The sequence below is a fragment of the Somniosus microcephalus genome, chromosome 10 (genome assembly GCF_052327205.1).
Source record: "Somniosus microcephalus isolate GS21.2 chromosome 10, FLI_Smic_1.0, whole genome shotgun sequence".
Taxonomy (NCBI): Eukaryota; Metazoa; Chordata; class Chondrichthyes; order Squaliformes; family Somniosidae; genus Somniosus; species Somniosus microcephalus.
The window spans coordinates 152,110,773-152,126,990 of NC_140996.1; positions in this window are offsets into that span (position 1 = coordinate 152,110,773).

Below are 16,218 nucleotides of genomic sequence, written 5' to 3' on the forward strand. Positions count from 1 at the left end.
CGTCGGGAATAATCTTCTGTACTTGGTGTAACATCAACTTCACCATTTTTAGATTAATATTGTACAGTAGTGCTTGTTTTCAGATGCCATTGCAGTATGTGGTAAACATGTAATGGATCTCACTATTTATATTATGCCATGACTAAGGTTGGAAATTAGCTGGATGCAGTAGTGTAACCCACCAACAAAGTACTTTGATGTTCCTTTTTAGGTTAAAGTGAAGTGTTGAAACTGTCGATTTTTTTTCTTTGCTTTACAAACCTAATTCACTTACACGCACATACAGATGCACACAATGCTAAAAGCAAGAGTATTCCTTTGTGGTAACCATTGGGCCTTTGTCAATATGCTGGCAGTTGAGTCAGTAATGATTTGAATACAAGCTCTGCCTGCGGTTTAGTTGAGCAGAGGAAATGAGCACAATATGCAGCGCACAATCTCAGGGCCATAGGCTAAGCTGACCATACGTCCCCATTTTCTGGGGACAGTCCCCGGATAAGTTATTGTGTCCCCGGGCAAACAAAGTCCCTGGAAGAGTCCCCAGTTCAGAAAACTTGTCCACATTGTGATCTATGGGGGCGGTTTGTGGTGGATGGACAGTATGTGGCCACCAGATGGAGACAAAGTCCCCCTCTCACTCCAATTCAGGTGAAGGCCACACCCACCTCCAACACACCTGAGGCAAATCTACCCATTAGCTCAGGAGTTTAAAAGGCAAACTAGCTCTTGATCTACGGTCACCCGGTGCGGAGGGGAGCGGGCAGGTCGGAGGACCTCCTCGTGGGTCTGCTCCTGGGCCTGGCCAAGAAAGCCATTAATTGGTCCAGGCAGCGGGCGGTCGAGGGGGTCGTCCGGCCGGATTGCCTCCCTCTCTTCCGCGGCCATGTTCGCGGCCGGGTGGCCCTGGAGATGGAGCACGCGGTGTCCGCCGGCGAGCTCGAGCTCTTTCGAGACCGGTGGGCGCCGCGGGGACTGGAGTGCGTAGTTGGTTTAAACAACCAAACTTTAATTTAAGTGGTTAAGTTTTGTTTCGGGGTTTATTGGACTGGTTGTTAGTGTATTTGTTTAATGTATTTTTATTGGTTTAAACAAAGAGGAAAGGCAAACTAGTGCATTCCTTCAGGGCCAGTACCTGAGGAGAAAGTCAAGATTGCTGGTGAAAACCAGCTTGCAGCTGTCACAGAGAGGTCTACTATTGAACCTGGGTGGAATATTGTTTAGTTCTGAGAGCCTGATATGATCCCTGGACCAGCTGAGAAAGATCCAGTGGTAAAGTAACCCTGGCTTATTGTTTTTGGAGGAAATTTATTTAAGGACTGCCTTCCTAACCACCCGGGGCAGGTGATGGTTTTGTTCTTTATTTTTTGAACGTCGTATGTTTTGGGATTTTGACGTGAATCTTTTTCCCTGTTTTCTAAAAAATAAAACACTGCTGTATTTCATTTATCAATCTTGTGACTGTGCTTGTGTCCTTCCCCACCCCTGAATCAACACACCCTTTGGTCTAGGTAGTGGTTGATTACAACATATAGAGCCGTTGTCCTTTTTAAACATGAATGTAAAGAAACCCTGGGGGAGATTCTTGGCCTGTTCCTACCTGTTTTCTTAGGAAGGGATTTCAGGAGCTGGTTGAACAGAGGTGAGGATGGTGGCCCTGCCTTCCCACAATGCAGCATAGCGGAGAAGAGATCCCATCGATAGCTCAGGCCACAATGCACGCTGAGGTTTTAGTCACCTGACCTTACATTTTGGCCGGAGGGTGAAACCTTTAATATGTGCAGGAGAAGCTGAGGCTGCAGTGAAAGCTGGTGGGTGAGTGGATTTGCTGTTCCTCAGATCAGTATGGTGCATTGTGTGTTTTTACTAAATAAGGCAATTCTCCCACTGGGAAGAGGTTTCTGAGACAAAGGGCTTGATTTTGCCATTGGGGTCGGGCTGGGGTGTGTCAGGTGCTTTTTGTGCCAGGACCCTGACTCTGATGTGAAGTGGGGAAAAAAGTGTGATTTTTTCCCTAATTGGGTACTTGATTTCCAGTGTGTGGGAACCCCTGGCCTTATTAGTCTTTCCATCCTGAAAGTTGCCTCTGATGACCTCATCAGTGCTGCTGGATTTAAGGCCTGCAAGCAGCCTTGCTTCTTCTGGAAACACTTTGGACATTGTATGAAGGACTTCATTTACTGACCATGTCCACCAGCAAGCAAAAGTGTGCACCTCGCTTTGATGAGGCCTCCCTCCAAGTTCTGGTGCAGGGAGCAAGATCTAATAAGGAGGTGCTCTTCCCTTCCTTAGGGAGAAAAAAGCCACCACAACAAACTAAAGCTGTGTGGCTGCAAGTGGCCCAGGAGGTCAATGCCATCTCTATGTGCTGCAGAACCTGGCTGCAGTACAGGAAGAGAGGTTCATGACCTTCTCCGCACAGGAAATGTGAGTATGACTTTCTTATTGCCCTCAATCTCATCCCCATCACCTCTCCAGCACTCTGCTTTGCCAACCTCTTCCTCTACATCCCACTTGACACTGACTTCCCTGCACCCTTACCCATTCTCTCTATCTCTATGGTCACATTCACTTAACTATTTGACCATGCAGCCCTCACACTTCCTATCACTGACACAATGACAACAACTTACAACACGGGGAGGGCCCTTTGTTGCCTTCTAAGCATCTATGCTATGGATTCTCTACACTCACTCCTTCATTCTCACTCAAACTCCACTTGTGTCCCTCATTGCAGGAATAGAGAGCCCACAATAAGAGGGAAAGTGCGAGGACAAGAGGAGGGCCACCCTCAGTAGCCCAGCTCACCATCTCGGAGGAGGCGGCCCTGGAAATTGCTGGGATCGAGGAGGATTCCCAAGTGCGGGATGGACAGGCAGGCGCATCACAGCAAGCTGGTGACAGAATAGTTTGGCAACTCTCTCACTGACATTGCATGAGTGACTGATAATGATTCTGATGCTCTAACAGATTGACTTATGATCATCTGCACAATTCAATGTGCATGCAACCTTTACCTCACATCTCTAACTTTCCTTTACTCCCCCACAGGACCATCAAGAGCCCCCATCCCCACTGTACAGAAGGGAGAGCCTGAGCTTCCATACTCCTCAGGAAGCTGCAACCTCGGAGGGCACTGTCAGCAGAATTAAGCACACCCTGCACCAGCACAGACACTCGCCTCGGTGGGACCTTCGGGACATAGAGTAGAGTTGTCACCTGGTGTATCACAGCTCACAAGTGAGCATCAGCAGATGGTGGAGACAGGGACAGCAGTGGAGAGTCCTCGTCGCAGTGGAGAGGATGCTCCCAGCTCGGCTTCGCTGCATGTCGACCCTGTGCCTCTGGGTCCATCCAGAAGGAGAGTGGTGCTGGAACTCCAGGAATAGGTGCAGGAGTCTCTGGCAGGTTTTGTCTCCAGGGTCGCTGCAAGTGTAGAGCGAATGGAGGAGTCCATCGCTAACATGAGCAGAGCCTTTGTGAAGGTGTTGGCGCATGAACGCATCACCATGGAAATGATAGCAACCTCCTTGGAAAGGATGGCTACCTCCATGGTAAGGCTGGCTACTGTAGAGGAGAGGATGGCTATGTCCATGGAGGAGCTTGGTCGCCAGGGTATGGAAAACATGGTCATTGTTCAGAATAGACTGACATCTCTTGAGGAACGATGGTCAGCTATTGAGCAAACAAACCAGACTTTCATGCAAGTTCCTCTGGAGTAGGACTTCCAGTACAGAAACAGGTCCTCATGGCCCCCCTGCAGTGCAGCAAGGTGCTGTCCAGCCACTTGCTAGCTCTGAAGTGGGGTTGACCCATGAGATGGATGTTGGTGGCATACATCAAGGAAGTGGGGTCTCCTCTCCAAGCGCTCACACGACCATGCCACTGCAGAGCCCTCAGTCAGAGTCCCCACCCAACTGAGATCGGCGTCTCAACCCCTGCATAGCTGCAGGAGCAGCAGACTGTTGACGAGCCCTCACAGGTTTGCAACCCCAGAGGACTCCTGCCAAAGGTGTTGAGACAGGAGCAGCAAGAAAGTGAGCAAGGGGCCTCCACATCTGCTGAAGCTACAGGGGATGCACCACATAGGAGCACGCATAAGAGGAAGATAATGCACAAGTAGTCACTTGGGTGTAATGTTGTGTTTAATTTTGAAAAGCCATCAGTTGCTTATTGTCATAAAAAATTCTGATGGCAAACTGTTGCAGTTGTGGCGTGTGTCATTTCACTAATGGGATTTTCACATTGAGGGCTTAGGGCAACTTGCAATTGTCAGTATGGTGGTCAGTGATAGGAATCCGCAGGTTCTCGGCCATTGTCGATGGTCTGATAAGAAGGTGCGAGACAAAAGTTTGTGCAGGCTAAGCAAATCTGGCCAAGATGAGTGCATCCCTTGCATCCTGGGCAGCAATGTGGTCGCGCCCTGGTGCCTTCTGTCCTGTGCAGTTTCAGGTGGGTGAGCAGCAGCTTGGCGCTCCTGCTGCTGCTGTTGGTGGTGGTGTTGTTGTTCATGGTTCTGCTGCTGCCACGGCTGGTCTTCGTCTGAATCTGATGTCCAGGAGGAAAGGAAATAAATGGTTCCCATGCTTCTGGTATATGCCTCAGTTGAGGAAGCGTTCACTCAAGGTGGGGAGAGGGGTTTCCCAGGAGGTCACATGAGATGGGTGTCAGGCTCCAAACTTCCACTACAAATGAGTAGGCCTGCTAAAAGTTCCCCCAGACCTGAGACAACAAAGTTCTACCACCTGCAAATGATTGCTGAATATTCCTTAATGGTGGAGCTGCAGCTGTTAGCAAGTAGTCCACTTGTGAGGCCATCAGGATTCACTGGCGTGTTCCAGAGGAGACATGCAGGACGTGGGAAAAGTGGTTAAATCAGAAAGACACCTCAAAATGGGTTATAGAGGCACTTAACTGGTTGTTAAGGGCCTATCCCGCCTCTTGGAGGTGGGATGGAAACGGGTTCAGAAAACACACATTTGGGAAAATTGCTCGAGGCAGGATGGAAGTGGGATCGGGCCCGCCTGCCATTTTTGGCGATTTTACCACCACACGCCTCCAACCCCGCCTCCCCGGGCCTGGCAAAATCGAGCCCAAAGGGTGTTTCACACCTTATATGGAAAATCTCAGTCTGTTTTGTAAGGAGTTTTCGGTCGCCAAGCTCTCTCTCGCTCTAGAGGCCTCGCTCTCTTGCACAGTAATTCACCGAGTGGTTCGACCCACTCACCCCTTAAGTTCTATACACTGGACTTTGAGGCAGGAACTGCAATGCAGAGAATACTCTATATAGACCAAAGTTTAATGAAACTAAATGAAATTTTATTGCACAAAGGAAAAATTGAATATCGGCCAATAAGGTACATGGGAGGGAAAAACAAATCATTATACAGTACTAACCAACATATCTACAGGCATATTATGTTTTACAAGGTTCATCCTGAAATAGGGAAACACACTGAACAGCGAGGGACAACAACTCATTGTTAAATTATACACAAAATGCCCACCCCCTAAGCCTAGCTAGATTAAGAGGGGCCAGAAACATGCTCACCAATCCCAGTTAGAAAGAGGTTTTGAAGTCTGCGTTTTGATCCCCTCAGGCATCCTGTCTCCACGTGGACTGTAGGTGCAGCGGGCTGCCCAGGCTGATGGCGTCTCTCTCTTCTCGTCAATGGCCCGGGGTTTTTGTTGATAATCTCCCGATGACTACCCCGGGTCTCGTCGTCTTCTTCGAACCACCTTCTCCAATGTCCAAGCCTTCCCAAGGCTAAGAAGCGTACCGAAAGCTGCAAAATGCTGCAAAAAGCTCCCTAAAAGCTACCGATGGCTACCCCAGGACTCTAGTTATACTTCTCAAAGAGGCCCTTATCTCCTGCCAAATCAAGGTTAGTCTTTTGTTTAACTTTTGGCAGGCTTGTAGCACAGCGGGGTAGTCTTTGTATTTAAAGTATCTTCGGGATGGCCGGTAACTGCCATCTCTGGTCTGGAATGACCCTGTATTGTCTTTAATGTCCTCCTTCGAACTTTAATCTGTTCCCCTTTGTCTGGGTAAACATTTAGATGGCCTTTATCTACAGGCCGATCTGATTGCATCTGCATCCAATCTATATGTATGGGGCTCTGTCTGATTTCGTTTTCCATGAAACTGCCTTCCAGAACCTACTGTGGGCTGAATCCACAAAAGCTGTCTGAGGACTGCAGGAACCATTTTAAAGTGTCCCAAAAGCTGGTCACGGGGCCTGGCGGCCATTTTGTGTCCCTTTTTCTGGGCTTCTTTTAAAACAGTCTTTAAAAGTTAAGGCCTTTTCTGCCAATAGACCCTTATAGGACAATGTTCAATTTTGCAAATTCTACAGTTTTGAACAGATTTAAAATTGAGAAATTAAAAGTTAGGGTATTCAGGAATGTGTATAGATGGTACAGCACTATTGCCAGAACACATGCAAGTTTTGAGATTCGGTGTAAAGTGAAAATGGCATTGTCTCTACACGTATTCCACTAGCAGATGCAACAAAGTCACCATGCCAGTTTTCTTGAAGCCTGTCTTGGTTACTTTGTTGTGCTCCCACCCTGTGTGACCCAGATTCGGTTTCGAAAATATTGTCACCCTACCGTCAGCAGCAAATTTACAATCGTTCGTCCAAATGCTGCGAGCACCCTCTCTATGGACACTGCCGGAGACATTTCAAAGGGGTTACGTTCCCCATGAGAATATTGAATTATTACAAGTTGTGCATTCTGGTTAAGCTTAATCAGTTTTTAACTTCACAAATGTTAGATTTTTAATCTTTAAAAAAAAAAAAAAAAAATCGCAGGAAAATAAGAAATATATTCGGCTGGCTAATTAGACCATCACATTCTCAAAAGGTACCCGAACAATCACTCACTCCCCTTCAGAGTTAATCTCCCCCTAACACCCTAGTCTGCAGTGGCACTTTGCCCTTCTAACCCTCAGTTCATAGAAACACTCCCACCTCTAACACCCTCTAGAGCACAATTGCACTCTGTGCTGCAGGCTGTAATTCTTGATTGACTATAAGACCAGGAATTCCCACTTGCAGCCCATTGCACGGAGCGTACTCCCAGAGTGAAGCAACAGCACCAGGTACAAGCTGCAGCCAAGTGAGCAGTGAAAAGATCATCCAGGAGTATAGCGGCAGTGATCTCTGAGCCAGATCCCTTAAGACAGATAGTTTACTGCCCCAGGGAATAACCCTGCAGAAACTGAATGGGAAGTCTCAGGGCTAGATTTTCAGTATAGGCAGTTTTGGGGCGCTAACCTTAGCGCCCGCCCGAAGTTAGCGCCCGCCCCAAAGTAGCGCCCCATTGCCGGGAATTCAGTGGCTTCGCCCTAAGAGGTTGGTGGAGCGCTAAAAGAGGCGTTCCACTACTCTCTTTAGGCGCTAAGCCGGCGGTCCAGAGGGATAGCGCCCAGGCGGGGCGCAGCACGGGTGCGGTCATTTTTGCACTGACAGCATACCCCGTGGTGCCGACCAGCTCTTAAAGGGGGAAGGGACGAATTGGTCTGCTGCCACGCCCTGCACACTGCAGCCTTGCAAAGAGGCCTCAACACTACTGCTCAGCCCCAGGGAGTCATGGCAACGCCAGAGAAGGCCCGTCAGCGTGCCCTGCGCTTCTCAGAGGGTGATCTGGACATCATGCTCACAGCTCTGGAGGTGAGGCGCAAGATCTTGTTTCCAGACAGTGGGAGGAATCCAACCCACCACGACTACACCAAAGCCTGGAAGCAGATCGCCCAGAGGGTGACGTTCACCGGCGAGGCCCCCAGGACCCACACACAATGCCGTAAGAAGTACAACGATCTGACCAGGATTGTGAGGGTGAGTAGCCTTTCCAGTCTCCTCCTCATTCTTGCATGTACACCTGACATGATGGGCAAAGGGACCTGAAAGTCCTTTTGGCCAGCCCTCAGCCAGCAGCATTGGGACAGTCATGAGCATCAAATGGCCATTCGGCACTCTACACTTTGGCCAAGCTATTCCACCATGGGAGGCAGTGCACACTACATCAGGGCTTCACTCTGTCCAAGCTATTCCACCATGGGAGGCAGTGCACACTACATCAGGGCTTCACTCTGTCCAAGCTATTCCACCATGGGAGGCAGTGCACACTACATCAGGGCTTCACTCTGTCCAAGCTATTCCACCATGGGAGGCAGTGCACACTACATCAGGGCTTCACTCTGTCCAAGCTATTCCACCATGGGAGGCAGTGCACACTACATCAGGGCTTCACTCTGTCCAAGCTATTCCACCATGGGAGGCAGTGCACACTACATCAGGGCTTCACTCTGTCCAAGCTATTCCACCATGGGAGGCAGTGCACACTACATCAGGGCTTCACTGCGCACTTACAGCCCGTCCTTTCTCTTGCAGGCTAAAGTAGCGTTTAATCGCCAGGCCCGTGCCAGGGGTGGCCGCGCCAAGCTGCAGAAGCTCACTCGGCTGGAGGAGCGCGTGTGTGTGCTCATGGGAGCACGTGTGATTGTCCCCACAGCGTGCGGTGTATCCGACCCTCCACTGCCCGGAAATGGTAAGGACCTCGCCTTTTGGCCCTCTCGCGTCGCACTGGCCCATCCGAGCTACCTCCTTTGCCACTGTCCCACCAATGCGCTGAATCCCACCAGTCCTAACTCCCTCGCTGACGCCGTCTCCTCACTCTGAAGCTACTCTTGTGCATTCCTGCTTTCAGCTGGTGACGACCAGGACCCTGAGGCTGCCAGTGACAGCACCTCCAACCAGGAGGAGGAGGAGGAGCAAGCCGGACCTTCGGGGGAACAGTCACGTCCCGCAGGAGAGGAGGAAATGCTCGACACCTCCTCACTGGACGAGTGCCTGGAGGAACTGTCGCAGGGCAATGCAGCTTCTGGGACCAGTGGCGTCCAGCCACCCAGCAGCCGTGCGCGTGGCCCACGGCCTTCCCCCCAAAGGGGGGAAGGATCAGAGGGGAGTGCTGCTGCTCGGCACACTCGCCGTCACCAACGCGGCAAGGGTCCCCTAGTTCGGCCCCCTCCTCCCCAGCGGGAGAGTCGCGACTCCAGTCCGGACACCTTCACTTCGGAGGAGGTGCGGAAGCTCGATCAGATGGCCGACGACTCGGACCGGCGCCACACGGAGCTCATGAGCGTGGTGGGGCGCATGCCTGAGGCCATCGAGTCGCTGGCGACCAGTGTGCGCGAGTTCGGGGCAGCAACTGCTGCGACTGGCCGCATGCTAACTGATGCCGTCAAGACCCTGGCGGATGTGATGCGTGCGCACACCAGGACCACAGGGCCACTCACTGCTGCCACACGCGCTGTCTCAGGCAGGCATCGCCAGGGCAGGCGCCGCGCTGGACCATCCCAGCAAGCCGGCCGTCGGCTGATTGCTGCGGATCCTGCAGTGCGGGCCCGGCCGAGTGCCACCGCGCCACAGCACCAGCCAGCGCATCCCAGACGCCTGCTGGCCCACATTGCGCCATCCGTCGCCGCCATTCCCCCTCTGGGCCGTCAAGGGCAAGCGGCTGCAGCTGATGGTGGCCAGGCTCAGGTGCGCCACTCAGGAGACGGCCCCTCGAGGCCCAAACGCCGTGTAGGCCGCCCCCCAGCGGCATCTGGCGGAAGGGCATCTGAGCCTCAGGCGCCTTCCCCCAGCCTCGCAGCAGCCACTGGGCAGAGCTTGCGAAGGAGCAGCAGGCAGGGCAGGGGAGGCAAAATGCTGGCCAAGGTCTCGCCCTCGCGGGCCACTCAGTAGAGGGTGTGGCCAGCTTTCCTTTAATATGGCATGGCCATCTTTATTTTGCCCATGGTTGTGCTTTTGGAGGGCTTTTTTTTTGCGTTAGGCCGACGTTGAGGCCCGGTTTCAATAAAGGTGGAGTGGCTCCTCCCCAGTTTGTGGGAGTGAGTCGTTTGTTGGGCTTTTTGTGGGGCCCGTTTATTGTTTTTGGGGATTCATGTGGGAAGGGCTTTTCATTTTTGTGTAATAAAAAATTATCTTTATTCATGCAGTCTCCATGGTTGTTCTTCTTAGTGTTTGTTGGCTTCGCCGGCTGAGGGCTTGCGGAGCGGCTGCATTCATCTTCCCTCATGGCCCCTGGCCATTCCCTGACAGGGGGCTTAGAAGTACCGTGTAATAAGGTGGCGTCGTGCGGCCCTTGGCCCTGGTCGCTCCCTCCTGGGAACGTACTCCTGCTCCTCCTCCTCCTCCTCCTCCTCCTCCTCCTCATGCTCCTCCTGCTCCTCCTCCTGAGGTGCTGGTCCAACGTCAGGTGGCAGTGCCTGAGTCCTGCGGATAGCCAGGTTGTGTAGCATGCAGCAAACCACCACAAATTGGGAGACCCGGTCCGGCGAATACTGGAGAGCTCCTCCGGAGTGATCAAGGCAGCGGAACCGCTGCTTGAGGACCCCAATAGTTAGCTTGATGATGTTGCGGGTGGTTTGATGGCTCTCGTTGTAGGCCTCTTCAGCAGCGGTCCTGGGCGCGCGGAGCGGGGTCATGAGCCAGGTGCACAAAGGATAGCCTTTGTCCCCGAGTAGCCATCCTCTTGGGGGAGGCTGTGCCTGGAACATGTCATGCACAGTACTCTGCCGCAGGATAAAGGCATCGTGGCTGCTGCCTGGGAAGCTGGCATTGACTGCCATGATGCGCTGCTTGTGGTCACAGACCAGCTGCACATTCAGAGAATGGTAGCCCTTCCTGTTGCGATACTGCTCGCCATGCTCCAGAGGGGCCCGCAAAGCCACATGTGTACAGTCAATGGCGCCCTGCACCAAGGGGAATTCCCCGAGTCTGGAAATTCCCAATGAGCGCTGATGCTGGCTCTCCAGGGCCATGGGGAAGGAGATGAATTGGCTTCTCCTTCTGAACAGTGCTTCGGTCACCTGGCGGATGCAGCGATGCGCGCCGTACTGGGAGATGTTTGCTATGTCCCCAGCAGCGTATTGGAAGGAGCCGGTGGCATAGAAGTTCAATGCCACTGTCACCTTCACTTCCACCGACAGAGACGTCCTGCACCTGAGCTTTGGCCGCAGATCTCGGCGAAGCAGGTGGCAGATCTCTGCAATCACCCCCTTCCGGAATCGGAGCCTTTTAACACATCGCGCGGCACTCATGTTTAGGTAGGAGCGCTGCTGGCGGTATAGCCTGACTGGGTAAGGCCTACGTGGCCGACGCCTGTAGCCCCCTCTGCCTCTAGCCAGGGCTGCCCCTCTCACAATGCGTCTGCGAGCCCTACGGACATGGAGCTGCAGCTCCGCGTTGGCACCCCATGCAACCCCCATCAAATCCTGGAAAACACTCTAATTTCCAAATGGCCACTTGCAGCGCTGTTGCCTGAGTCCAAAAATACCTGGCTCTTGCTGCTTGAAACCAGTTAGCTATCCTCCTTGTTGTGTCTCCAGAAATGCGTTGCACAAGACTGTTTTCTGAAATAATGGATGGCCTTTATACTGGAGAGGACGTTCCCTTTAATTAGCGCCCCCCGGGGCCCGCGCTGGTTGTGTTGCGTTCCTTTTTCCAAACGCTCCGGCCGCCCGCCGCACAATGGGGCGGTCCGACTGAAGTTTGCAATCGGGGCGGCCAAAGGGCGTTGCACGAGGATGTGACGTCATTTTCTGCGCGCGCATCCGGGCGGGCGCTAAACTTTGCGCCGGCGCTAACGGGCAACTTAATTTGGGGCGGGGCGCACACTGCGCTGCGCCCGGGCGCTACACGCATAGCGCCCGGAAATCACTTCTCTTAAGGCGCTAACTGCTGGCGCAAGCAACTGAAAATCTAGCCCTCAGTTTTTGGCTTCATCCTCTTCTTGGCTGGGGAATTAACAAACACCGCACAATGTCAATGTATTTTAAAACCATGCAGTTTTGGGTGGGGAAGGTGTAGGTTTGAGCTGTGTTTCACTCAGCTCCTGACCTGAATCACGTTGAGCAGAATTTGCAATGTCACGAAACGAGAAGTAAAAACCATTGAGAAAATCAAAGCTGGGTAGACTCTGGTATTTCCGAGCGGCCAATGACCAGGGCGTTGGTAAGAGTCTGGAAGCAGCCTGTGTGTTTAGTCCTCTTGCAAGGTATTAGGCCAGGAAGACAAGAAGAGGAAAAAAACTCAGAAAAAGAGGAAATTTACCCAGGAAAACATTCCAATGGGGAAAAAATAAAACTTATGCAATTACTTCAGTGTAAAACATAATGGCCTAGAAATTCGGTTGGTAGCGCCAGCGATTAGCGCCTAAAGAGCCTGAGAATTGGGGCGTTACCCAATTTTTGGGCGGGTGCTGTGAATCTAGCGCCACCTCCTATATTGAGTGATTTTAGCGCTGGCGCTAACTCTTTGCGCGTGCCCGCGGGCACAGGCAGATCATGACGTCATTTCAGTGTGCAACGCCATTTTTGCGCCCCGGACCGGATATTCGGTGGCGCCCGCAACCTTTCTGCCTGGCGCTATTAGTGACAGTTGGATGGAGCGTTCCCAGGCCCTTCTCGGACCGGGGGGGGGGGGACCGCACTAGTATAAAAACTGCAGCCATTTGGGCTGGCCATCCTGATCGCTGCTGGAGAGAGTTGCTGACCTTCTGTTGGACAGTAATTTTCTCATTGAGCCTTCGGAGGCACTGGCAGCTTGAGGGCCCGGCTCCCGAGCTGGTGATGCAGCATCTGAAAGCAGGGAGGTGGAAGAGTGGCTTTAGCAAAAGGATAGGTTCGCAGCAAGGGGTGCCAGATTGCGGCAAGGCTATGACATGGGTCCACAGTGAGAAAGCATGCTGGCGGGGGGAACAAGTGGAAGGAGACAATTGTAAGAGGTGAGAACCTTACCATCGCTGTCGACAATGGGGTCGGTAGCTGCAGCGGTTACAGGACCATTCAGACGTCCTCCAAGAATCTGGTGGACTCTCTCCTCGAGATCCGTGAGTGACCACTTGTGGAGGTCCTCCACTGGTGCGAAGCTGGTCTTTGCCAATCCTCGCCAGCATGGACTGCAGGGGAAAGGAGGGGAAGTTATGTTACCTGATGCCCTGAGTGATCATCTCATGCCACCCCCCCCCCCATGGTGTAAGAGCCCTTACATGACGCCCTGAGTCAAATGTGCATGTGTGTGCCCAGAAAGGGCCATGGGTGCTTGCTGGCAGATGGCCAATGGGGCACAGGCCACCCTGTAGCCATAAAGTCAGGTGCAAATGAAGGGATGCAGAAGTTTGCAGGAACAACACCCACCCTCATGACCCGAGTGAGCTCGTTGAATTTCTTTCTGCATTGGACAGGGCTCCTGGTCACCATGCTGCTGGAGTTGACCCTCTGGCATACATCCCTCCAAGCTCATCGGTAGTCCTTATTGTAATGTCCGTGTGTAATTGAGACATGGACTGCAGAAGTTGGTTATAACAGGTGTTTACTGAATGGAGACAAAACTGGAACTACTATACAAAGTTACTGCACAGGCATACAGGGGTGGTCACTACTGGTACTGCAGTATACAGGGGCTGCAGAATATAGTTCCTTCTTCAAGGTACATACACTACACTTATGATTCGGCCTCCTGCCATTGTCTGGGTAGAGAACATCTCGCCGGCGCTCCATTGCGGCCATCACTTGCTCCAGAGCCTCATTGATGAAGCGCTCTGTCTCTCCTTCTCCATCTGGTCCAAGTTTTTATCGCCAGAGAAGGGCCTGCGCCGATTCTGAGGCCTGCAAGGCGCAGAGTGTGGATGCTGAAGCTGACTGATCCACCCCTTTAAGAGCTAGCCGGCGCCTGGAAGTCCCGTGGTCATCAGTAATTGAGAGCACCTGCGCTGAGCCCGTCCGCTCTGATATTGGGTTGCGCCGGAAGTTTAGCACCTTAGGAGTCCTGTGTAACGCCTGAATTCGCGCCTCAATCACCTTTAGGGGCGATGCAACCCAATATCGCGCCAGGCGGCGGTAAGTTTCGTCTGGCTATAAACTTTGCGCAGCGCCAGTTCTAACGCCTCAAGCCGGGTTATACCCAATTTCTAGCCCAAGTAATTTCCAACAAAGTAAAAGGAAACATTGATCTAGTGATACAGTTAATATTTTTATCCACACGAATGCAGGACTTTAAAGATATAGCAAACTATCATACCTTTTGTTGGAGTCGCTAGAAATCAACAGGCTCTGAGACGTTTGTTGCAGCAAAGGCAAAACGTGTGTTACTTTCTTCACACTCCATGAGGACTGAGGGTCTCAGCCACATTGCAGGGCTATAACGTCATCACGCTACCGACGCATGATGTCATCACGCTACCGACGCTCTTAAAGGGACCCTGCCCTGATAACCCAACCCAGTATGTACATATAACAACATTGGCTATACATTGTGAATTGTTATTGTCCCTATGTGGTCTCCGCCACATACATCCCCCCAGACTTCACTAGCACTGGCAATGTCAGTCGGGGGGGGGGGGCTGGATCACAGTTGGAATGGCTCCTCAATTCCGGGACGGGGGGGTTCATCGGAGGGACCTCGGGTGCTCGGTGGTGGACTGAGGGTGCCGAAACCGGAGGTCGGACCCCCCTCGGGGGCTGTGCCAACTCAACAGGTCGGTCCAGAGCCAGGTGGGCCGGCTTAAGATGGTCCACGGAAATGCAGTCCGGCTCGCCGCCGACATCCACTTCGAAGGTCTTGTCCCCTGTTTCCAGGACGCAGAATGGTCCATCGTAGGGTGGCTGAAGAGGTCCCCGGTGGGCGTCGTGGACGAAAACATACACCGGCGCACGAAGGTCGAGCGAAACGTGGGACTGCGGGAAGCCATGCTGCGACGTAGGCACTGGCGCGAAAACCTTGGCGTTGTCCAGAAGGTCGGACCGCTGACGGGCTGCGGACCAAGGTTCCGTTGCGTTGGGGACGAAATCCCCGGGAACCCGCAGTGGCTGTCCGTAGACGAGCTCGGCGGACAAGGACTGGAGGTCCTCCTTGGGGGCGGTCCTGAGTCCCAGCATAACCCACCGGAGTCTGTCGATCCAACTGTCGTCCCGGAGCGTGGCCTTCATGGAGCGATGAAACCGTTCGCACAGTCAGTTAGCCTGAGGGTGGTGTGCGGTGGAGTCTCAACCTGAGGCCTTGGGCGACAGCATTCCAGAGCTCCGACGTGAACTGGGGCCCCCGGTCGGAGGAAATGTCAGATGGGGCACCGAACCAGGCAACCAAATTGCTGATGAACGCCAGAGCCACATCGGCGGACGTCGTTGAAGACAGCGGGATGGCTTCCGGCCATCGTGTGGTTCTGTCGACCATTGTGAGGAGGTGGGTGAACCCGCAGGAGGGCAACAGGGGCCCCACCAGGTCCACATTAACATGGTCGATCCGCCTCTCGGGCACCGCGAAAGGCGCCAACGGGGCCTTAGTATGGCGATGCACTTTCGAGCGTTGGCATACCACGCAGGTACTGGCCCAGTCGCGAATGTCTTGCCTGTGCCAGACGAACTTAGCCGCCACCAGCTTCTGTGACAGCTTCCTGCCCGGGTGGGAAAGATTACGGACGGCGTCGAAAACTTGCCATCTCCACCCGTCGGCACGACGGGACGTGGCTGCCCAACGGAGACGTCGCACAGGAGTGTGGTGCCAGCATTGTCGAATGCGACATCCGCTAGTTGAAGGCCAGTGACTGCCGTCCTGTAGGCCTGGACGTCCGGGTCGGAGGCCTGGTCGGCCGCCATGTGCATGTAGTCGATGATGAGGTGTACAGCACTGGCGACAGCTCGGGAGAGACAGTCGGCGACGGGGTTGTCTTTACCAGCCACATGCTGGATGTCCGTTGTAAACTCTGAGATGAAGGCCAGATGATGGGCCGACCACGGCTCGGAAGCTTTGGCCATGGCGAAGGTCAATGGTTTGTGGTCCACGAATGCTGTGAACGGGCGAGCCTCCAGTAGGAAACGGAAGTGTCGGACGGCGAGGCAGAGGCCAAGAAGCTCGCGATCGAAGGTGCTGTACTTCCGCTCGTTGGGGCGGAGCTGCCGGCTGAAGAAGACGAGCGGCTGCCAGGTGCCGTTGACCCACTGTTCGTGGACAGCGCCGACCGCATAGTCCGAGGCGTTTGTGGTGAGAGCGATCGGCGCATCAGGTAACGAATGCGCCAGCATGGTCGCATTAGCCAGGGCCCTTTTCGTGTCCGTGAAAGAATTGGCCATCTCCTCGGACCAGTCGACAGCGAGCTTGTCGGGCTTGTCTTTGAGGGCCTTGTAAAGGGTTCGCATAAGCTGGGCTGCTTGGG